At 44.3% G+C, this 7,717-nt stretch overlaps 1 protein-coding gene across 1 annotated transcript in view; it reads right to left on the reverse strand.

Annotated features, from left to right (window-relative positions):
• The window catches only part of TMCC1 (transmembrane and coiled-coil domain family 1), a 221,775-nt gene extending 214,885 nt beyond the window's left edge, over positions 1–6,890 (reverse strand). Inside the window, exon 1 of the mRNA XM_060109307.1 lies at positions 6,796–6,890. The gene's annotated coding sequence lies outside the window, so the exon portion shown is untranslated. The remainder of the gene's footprint in view (positions 1–6,795) is intronic.
• Positions 6,891–7,717: the final 827 nt, after the last annotated feature.

A 7,717-nucleotide genomic window follows, 5' to 3' on the forward strand; every position in this document is an offset into this window, starting at 1 on the left:
TACACAAATGTTCATAACAGCATTATTCATAATTGCCAAAAAGTGAAAACAATGCAAATGTCCATCACTGATGAATGAATCAACAAAATGTGATCTATCCATACAATGAATTATTATTCAGCCATAAGAAAGACATTAAGTACTGAAACATGCTACAACATAGATGAACCTTAAAAACATTAAGTAAAAGAGGGCTTCCCGGGCCTCCCTGGGGGCGCAAGTGGTTGAGAGTCCGCCTGCCGATGCAGGGGATACGGGTTCGTGCCCCGGTCTGGGAGGATCCCATATGCCGCGGAGCGGCTGGGCCCGTGAGCCATGGCCGCTGAGCCTGCGCGTCCGGAGCCTGCGCGTCCGGAGCCTGTGCTCCGCAACGGGGGAGGCCACAACAGTGAGAGGCCCGCATACCGCAAAAAAAAAAAAAAAAAAAGAGGGCTTCCCTGTTGGCACAGTGGTTAAGAATCCGCCTGCCAAGGCAGGGGACATGGGTTCAATCCCCGGTCCAGGAAGATCCCACGTGCTGCGGAGCAACTAAGCCCGTGCACCACAACTACTGAGCCTGCACTCTAGAGCCCGCGCTCCGCAGCAAGAGAAGCCACCTCCATGAGGAGCCCGCGCACAGGAACGAAGACCCAACACAGCCAACTAAAAATAAATTTTTAAAAAATTAAGTAAAAGAAGCCAGAATCAAAAGGCCATATGTTATATGATTTCATTTAAATGAAATGTACAGAACAGACAAACCAATAGGGACAAAAATCAGACTAGTGATTGCCAGAGGATGAGGAAAGGAACTGCTTAACGGATATGAGGTTTCATCTTGGGATGATGAAAATATTCTGGATCTAGACAGTGGTGGTGGTGGTGGCTGCACAACATTGTGAATGTACTAAAAGCCTCTGAACCACACATTTTAAATGGTGAAAATGATGAATTTTATGTTACGTGAATTTTACCTCAATAGAAAAAAAGAAGTATGTTTCTAAGTGTTAGTTATCTAGTACCTGTATCTCTCACTACTTAACAAAATGCTGTGTTCATAAAAATCTTTCAAAAACACTTTTTTAAAATTTAATGTACTGACATTCTAGAAAAGAATAGAGACAGTACACACATCAGTGGTTGTCAGGGGCTGGTGAGGAGGGAGTTAAATAGGTGAGGCACAAGTGTTTTAGAGCACTGAAACTACTCTCTATGACACTGTAATGGTGAATATAAGATATTAAAAGTTTGTCAAAACCCACAGAACTTTAAAGCACAAAGAATAAACCTTAATGTGTGCAAATTTTGAAACAATCATTTGAGAGATAAAGAGTTCTCAGCATGGAATGCAGAATGCAATAAAACAATCTAAATCTATTACACATATGAAACAACCTCATTTGGGGGTGGAGGAATAAGGTGCTGACCCCTAAGTAATGCTGGAAATAAGTGGAGTCTTATCAGTCTAAATGCAAAAGGAACTATCCATAAGCACTGTGCTCTAGTTGATAAAGTGTTTTCCCACAGGGGGACAGATTACCAATTCTCAAACCACTTCACATGAATACTGGAACTGAAGAATTAAGTAAATGGATGTCAGAGGGTGGGAGCCAGGTTTCTCACTGGTGGAGTGGAAGAGGTTACAATGATCCATGTGGTGAGGAATTAGTGTTGGAAATGTAAGTATGAATTCATGTTTAGCTTAAAAGACAAATGGCTACATACAGAAATATTTATAGACGTGTATATACACAGCTTAATATATACACCCATCTCCTTGCTCTGTCACTCAGAGTGCCTAGAAGCAACAACACTCTGGTAGCAACCAGCACATCTAGCACCCAAATTTTGGTTTCAAATACCATTTTCCAACACAAGGAACTAGAGCTCCTTAGAAAAATGACTGTACGACTGAGGCATGACATATAAAAGATGAGCCTGAAGCATTTTATGTTGCCAAAAAGAAAGTACTCACACACAAAGGGGAGGGATACAGGAGCCAACTGAAAGGGCTCCCAGTGGCCAAAGCTGGACAATTTGAGCAATGATATTTATGTAGATACTCTACCTTTAAGGAGGTAGAGCATAACTCATCACTCACCAAGTGTGGGCTACGCATAGTGACTTTCTTCCAGAGTACAGTATAGAAAGGGAGGCACAAAAGGGTAGCTTTACAGTGGAGAAAACAAACACTAGCACAAGTTAAGTGATCAAGGTTAACAGTAACACTGATAAGTCATATGTACTCTTGATATGTGATGAGAATGGCACTTTACCTCTGTGGTCTTCCTTCCAAAATCATATTACATCAGTCTAACCATTAGAAAAACATCAGACGAATGTCCAATTGAAAGACATTCTACAAAAATACCTGATCAGTTACCTTCAAAATTGCCAAGGTCATTAAAAACAAGGAAAGTCTGATATATTGCCTCAACCAAGAGAAGCTAAGGAGACATGACTATTAAATGTAATGTGGCATCCTGAATGGGATCCTGGAACACAAAAAAGGACATTAAAGAAAAAACTGTGGAACTCTGAATAAAGCATAGACTTAGTAATAATGCATCAATATTTATTAATTGTGACATATGTAGCACACTAATGTAAGATGTTAATAATTGGGTGTGGGAAACTGGGTGTGGGATAGACAGGAACTCTCTGTACTATCTTTACAATAATTCACTAAATCTAACACTGCTCTAAATAAAACATTTATTTTTAAAGTTTAATTTTATAAAGTTGTAAACATTTATACATGGTCCTGGCCCTCAAGAAGCTTGTTGTCTCATTGTGAGGTAAGATACATGCTCATGAAAGAAGTATAAAATACAAAAATAAGAAAATATTAAATTGAGAAATACAGATAAAAGTATTTAGGAATATAGAGAAGGTCTAGAAGTATATGGGAAAACTTCATCAAGGGGGTAAAACTTAAGTTTGTACCTTAAAATGTACTTCAGGGTACCAAAGTATAAAAGAACGATGATAAATTGGTACACTTACAAGAAACAGAAGGGTGAAGAAACAAGGAAAAACTAAAAGAAATGAAAGTATTTAGCCCTGAAAAGTGAAGACTTAAATAAAAGGCATAGAGCGGTGTTCAAATACTTTAACAGTCATGTAGCAGAACTAACAGAGTTACATCATATGCCCATTTAACTTACTAGCTGACCTCTGGTAAAATGTGACCAACACTCAAGGACAAAGAGAGTGACAGCTGCTCTACAGAGCCACAACAGGAAATGCCAATTTGGAAAGACAGGAAGCAGGTGGCCAAGTTCTTCTCTACAACTTTCAAAGGACAGTGTGCATGTGAGCCCAATGAAGCAGAAACTTAGATTCAAATCCTGCAAACATTTATTGACCACTTACCACGTGCCAGGTGCTTCCATATATATTATCTCATTTAATATTCATAACATATCGATAAACATTTATTAATGTTTTGTATTTATACATTAAGAGACTTAATGTACAAATACAATAAAATTAATCCTGCAAGAGAGCAGGAACACATTAAAATTCTCCACCATCCCCCACTCTCTGATAAGCATTTGATGGCTCTTAAAAGGCAAAATTTTTTTGAAGGCCTACATATCTACATAATTTTCTCCCTCTTGCTCCTTCCTTCAGTCAAGCTTAGTGGCTCTCAGTCTGTAAAATGCTTAAGAACTAAATAATTATATATGCAAAAACATGCACACTATGCTTTTTAAACAATTTAAGGGATTTTCAAGTACAGTTTTCATCTTATGTAATTTTTGTCTCAAGCACTGACTCTAGAGCCAAATCCTGTGGATGAGGTGCAGCCCCACCTCAGGCTTATTCCATGGGCACTGTAAGGCAGCATCAGGGAAAGGAGGTAGAGAGGTTGACTCTTACTGCAACATGAAGAAGAACATTCTAACAACAATCAGAGCTATCTAAAAATGGCACAGGCTACCTCAAAGTAATGAATTTTCTGTCATCAAAGGTGTTCAAACAGAGGCTGAAAAATCACTGAGAACATTTGAGAAGAGAGCAATTGGGTAAGAAGCTAAAATCTCTTCCAAATCTTAGATTCTATAATGGGAAGACTTTTAAAACCTGACAGGCAGGCAATCTAGCTGAGAACAACAAAATGAAGAAAGACACCAAGGCAAGAATGACATGGTATGTGGAAAAGCCCAATGCTGGGGAAACACAGAAGCTCATTTCCATCAGCAGATGTCTGTATTTGCTATTTCATCTGCCAGGAAAGCTCTTCCATCTCTTAGGCCACAGCTCAAACATCTTCTCCTCACTGAGGCCTCCCCACCACCCCCACCAGTCACTCACTTGTCACATCAGCTTGTTTTATTTTCTTCATGGTTCACATTAGGAGTCAGCTAACTTTTTCTTTAAAGGGCCAGACCACAGGCCAAATCCAGCTTGCCCCATGTTTTTGTATGGCCTATGAGCTAAGAATGGTTTTTACATTTTTAAATGGTTGAAAAAAAATCCAAAAGCAGAATTCAAACATTTTGTGACACGGGAAAACTGTATGAAATTAAAATTTCAACGTCCAAAGTTTAATGAGAACACAGACACACTCGTTTATGTACTGTACTGCCTGTGGCTGCTTTTGCACTAAAACAAGGCAGTTGAGTAGCTGCAACAGAGACTGTATGGCCCATAAAGCCTAAAATAGTTAGTTTCTGGTCTTTTACAGAAAAAGTTTGCTAATCACTGATTTGTAGCATTACCTGAAATTATCTCTATTTGCTTCTTTGCTAGCCTCATTCTCACACACACAGAATAAAGCTCCATGAGGGCAGGGACTCTGCCCCTCACTGTCACTCAGTACTCATCTAGAAAAAATCCTGGAACAAAATAAGGGCTCAACAAATACCTGATCCATAAATTAATGAGTGATCCATAAATGCCACTCCGAGGAGTTCAAACTTAAGCCTTCAGCCATTATAGGTTTTGTACATATATGACAGGCAAAAGAAAAAGGGAAATATTCCAGTAGAGGGGAGCAAAGAGTTTAAAGTAATGGTGGTCATCAATTAGTCCAGGTCATTTGGTTTCTTCATCAAATTGTACAGGTTTTTTGTGCTCATAAAAGATTCCCTCAACTACTGTCAGGTGTCACAACACTGTCAGCTGATTGTGCTTCTGTTTATCATAAGATGCAAATACTCTGAGAAATCTCATTTCCTATACCTGGTACACAGCAGCCACACCATGCCAAATCTTTACAAGTACTCATAATTTTAATAGATCTAGATCATGTGCTAATGAATTTTTAATATCTGAATCCTTCCCATGCTGATCATCAATCTGTTCTGTAAGCAGCTGAAAACTCTTCAGAAATTAAAAGGTTACCGCCCACAGACCAGAAGCAGCTTTATAATCTTTCTATACTAGCCAGCGAGTGGGTGTGTGATTTCAAAAAAAATACAAGCCAACTCTGTCGGTAGAGGACAAGGTATTGTTGCATTAAAATCCCACCCATAAGCATCATTTGTTACACGACACTAGTAAAACTACCACCTACTCATAATCCGAGTCTCACTCTTCTAATACAAGTGGAGAAAAAAATGTATCTACCTCCTGGAGGAATCTTGTCATTAACACATTAACATTTTCATAAGGTTCTCTCCTTCCAGGCTTTGCAACAATTTCTATACACAGGTACTTCAAAGGATTTGGTTTAGTCAATAACTTCCAAATGTAAGATACTGGTCAGACGGCATAAACAAATCAAAGTTTTGCTTTATTCTAAAGCAGCTACCTGCTTTTTAATTTAGGAATTCAGACCTTTCATAGAGATGCTTATGGTACAGGTACCTCTGATAAGTATGTCAGACTTAACAGCAACCATTTTGGATTAAGACAAGTGTGTGTTCATCTTCCTTTCCTCTATGACAAGTCAGGATGAAAAGGCAGCCTGCAAAAGCACTGGCTAAGATCTACCAAGACTAATGTGTAAGGTGTCACCAAAGAAGAGGGGGGAAATCAGCCAACAGGTTAAGTGGGCTGCTTCAAGAAACTACTGCAGATTCACCTGGGGGATGTTCACCATTAATGTTAGGGGTGAACCAAACCAACCCCTGGGCAAACACTACACACACCTTTGCTTAAGTTGAAAAAGCTGGGGTCTGCAAGCTATAAAGGGATCTCTGGCCCTTTAGAGAAGGTGCAACTCACTGAGCCCCTCTTCCCTTCCTAAAAGGGTTAATAAAAGACACCTGGGACCAAGCCCAGCCAGCCCAGACTAGCATCCCACCGCGCATCACCAACTCTCCCCGTTCCCAGAACTGCCGGCTCCCTCCTCCCCTCAAACAAGTTCAAAATCAAAACAAAAGGTGCAAAACTGCTTTCAGGTGGCAACGGCTAAGCCCCAGTGGCCAACTTCTAGGGACGCCAGGGCGAGCGAGGGCTCGTAGGATCCCCGACCCCCCCCTAGAGCCAGCTCCCAGACAGTCCTTCGGGCCTCGGCCCACCTCCTCACACGCCCCTCCCTCCCCGCGGCCCTGGATGAGGTGCTGGGAAGGGGGCGAGGCGAAGGGGAGGGGAGAGAAACCCCAGGGTCAAAATGACAGCGGAACGGGCCGGGAGAGGAAAGAGGCCCGGAGGGATGCTGGGGGTCGAGCCCTAGGCCCAGGGCTTCAGCCCCTAACGGTGGCGACCAAGGGTCCGACCCGCGCCAGGCCGCGAGCGGGAGGCCCGGGCCGCGTCGGCGGCGCCGCCCGGCAACGCTCCCCTCACGACTCTCCTCTCCCGGGCCACAGGGGCCGTGAGGGGCCACGGCCGCCGCCAGCGTCGGAGGCGGGGGCACTCACTCACCGGCAGGGAGGGGAGGAGCAGCCGGCGTCTCCGCCAGCGCCGTCGCTCGCGCTCAAGCACCGGCTCCTGCCGCTGCGGCCGCCGAGCCCGGTCCATCCCCCCCCAACCACCCACCTCCCGGCCCTCCCCCCGCGCCGCCTCAGCCGCCTCAACCGCCGCCTCCGCTGCCGCCGCAGTCGCCACAGCCACCTCAGTCCCAGCACGGGAGCGCGAACCGGCGCGAGGAGGCGAGAGCGCGCGCGCCCGCCGCCGCCGCCGCCACCCACAACCTCCGCCCCCGGCAGGCGGCGCACGCGCGAGGCGGCGGGTGCGCGCACGCTGCAGGGGGGACGGCCCCGAAAGACGTGGCTCCGCCCACCCACGCGGTCGCGGGGTCCTGGGCTGTTCCGCTGCAGGTTAGCTTTTCACAGCCAAAGCTCTGGGAGCCGAGTTCCTCTGGCCTGGCTCCGTTTTCTGCGAGAGAAGGGCCAGGGCAGCTCAGTTGTGAGCGGATTTCTGACCGCCGCTCCCGGTCCCTCACCTGTTCTGCTTATCTTCAATCGTAAGGCCTTCTTTCCTCCTCGGATCCAGCAGTGTTCGGCCGCTGCTGGCAGGGGCTTATTACTATTTCACGTCCGCTTTTACCACTCAAGGGAACACAAGCAGCCATCAGCCTATCCCTTTATTACTGCATTTTCCTAATTCATTTATTCGTTCATCGCTTATGTACTGAGGCTCCTTCCGTGTGCTAGGCCCTGTATGAGTTACTGGAAGTACAACGTGGGGCTAGAGTCTTGAACTTAGAACCCGTGGAGAAGGAAAACGTTAAAGGGAGAATCACAAAAAATTAAAATTTGCTAATAGTAAAATCTCTTCTGAGAGGTGCATGGTGCTAAGAGAGCCTGTATTAGGGGGAGGAAGGAAGGAGATTGATTCAGGCAAG

Source organism: Mesoplodon densirostris, chromosome 10 (genome assembly GCF_025265405.1).
Source record: "Mesoplodon densirostris isolate mMesDen1 chromosome 10, mMesDen1 primary haplotype, whole genome shotgun sequence".
NCBI lineage: Eukaryota > Metazoa > Chordata > Mammalia > Artiodactyla > Ziphiidae > Mesoplodon > Mesoplodon densirostris.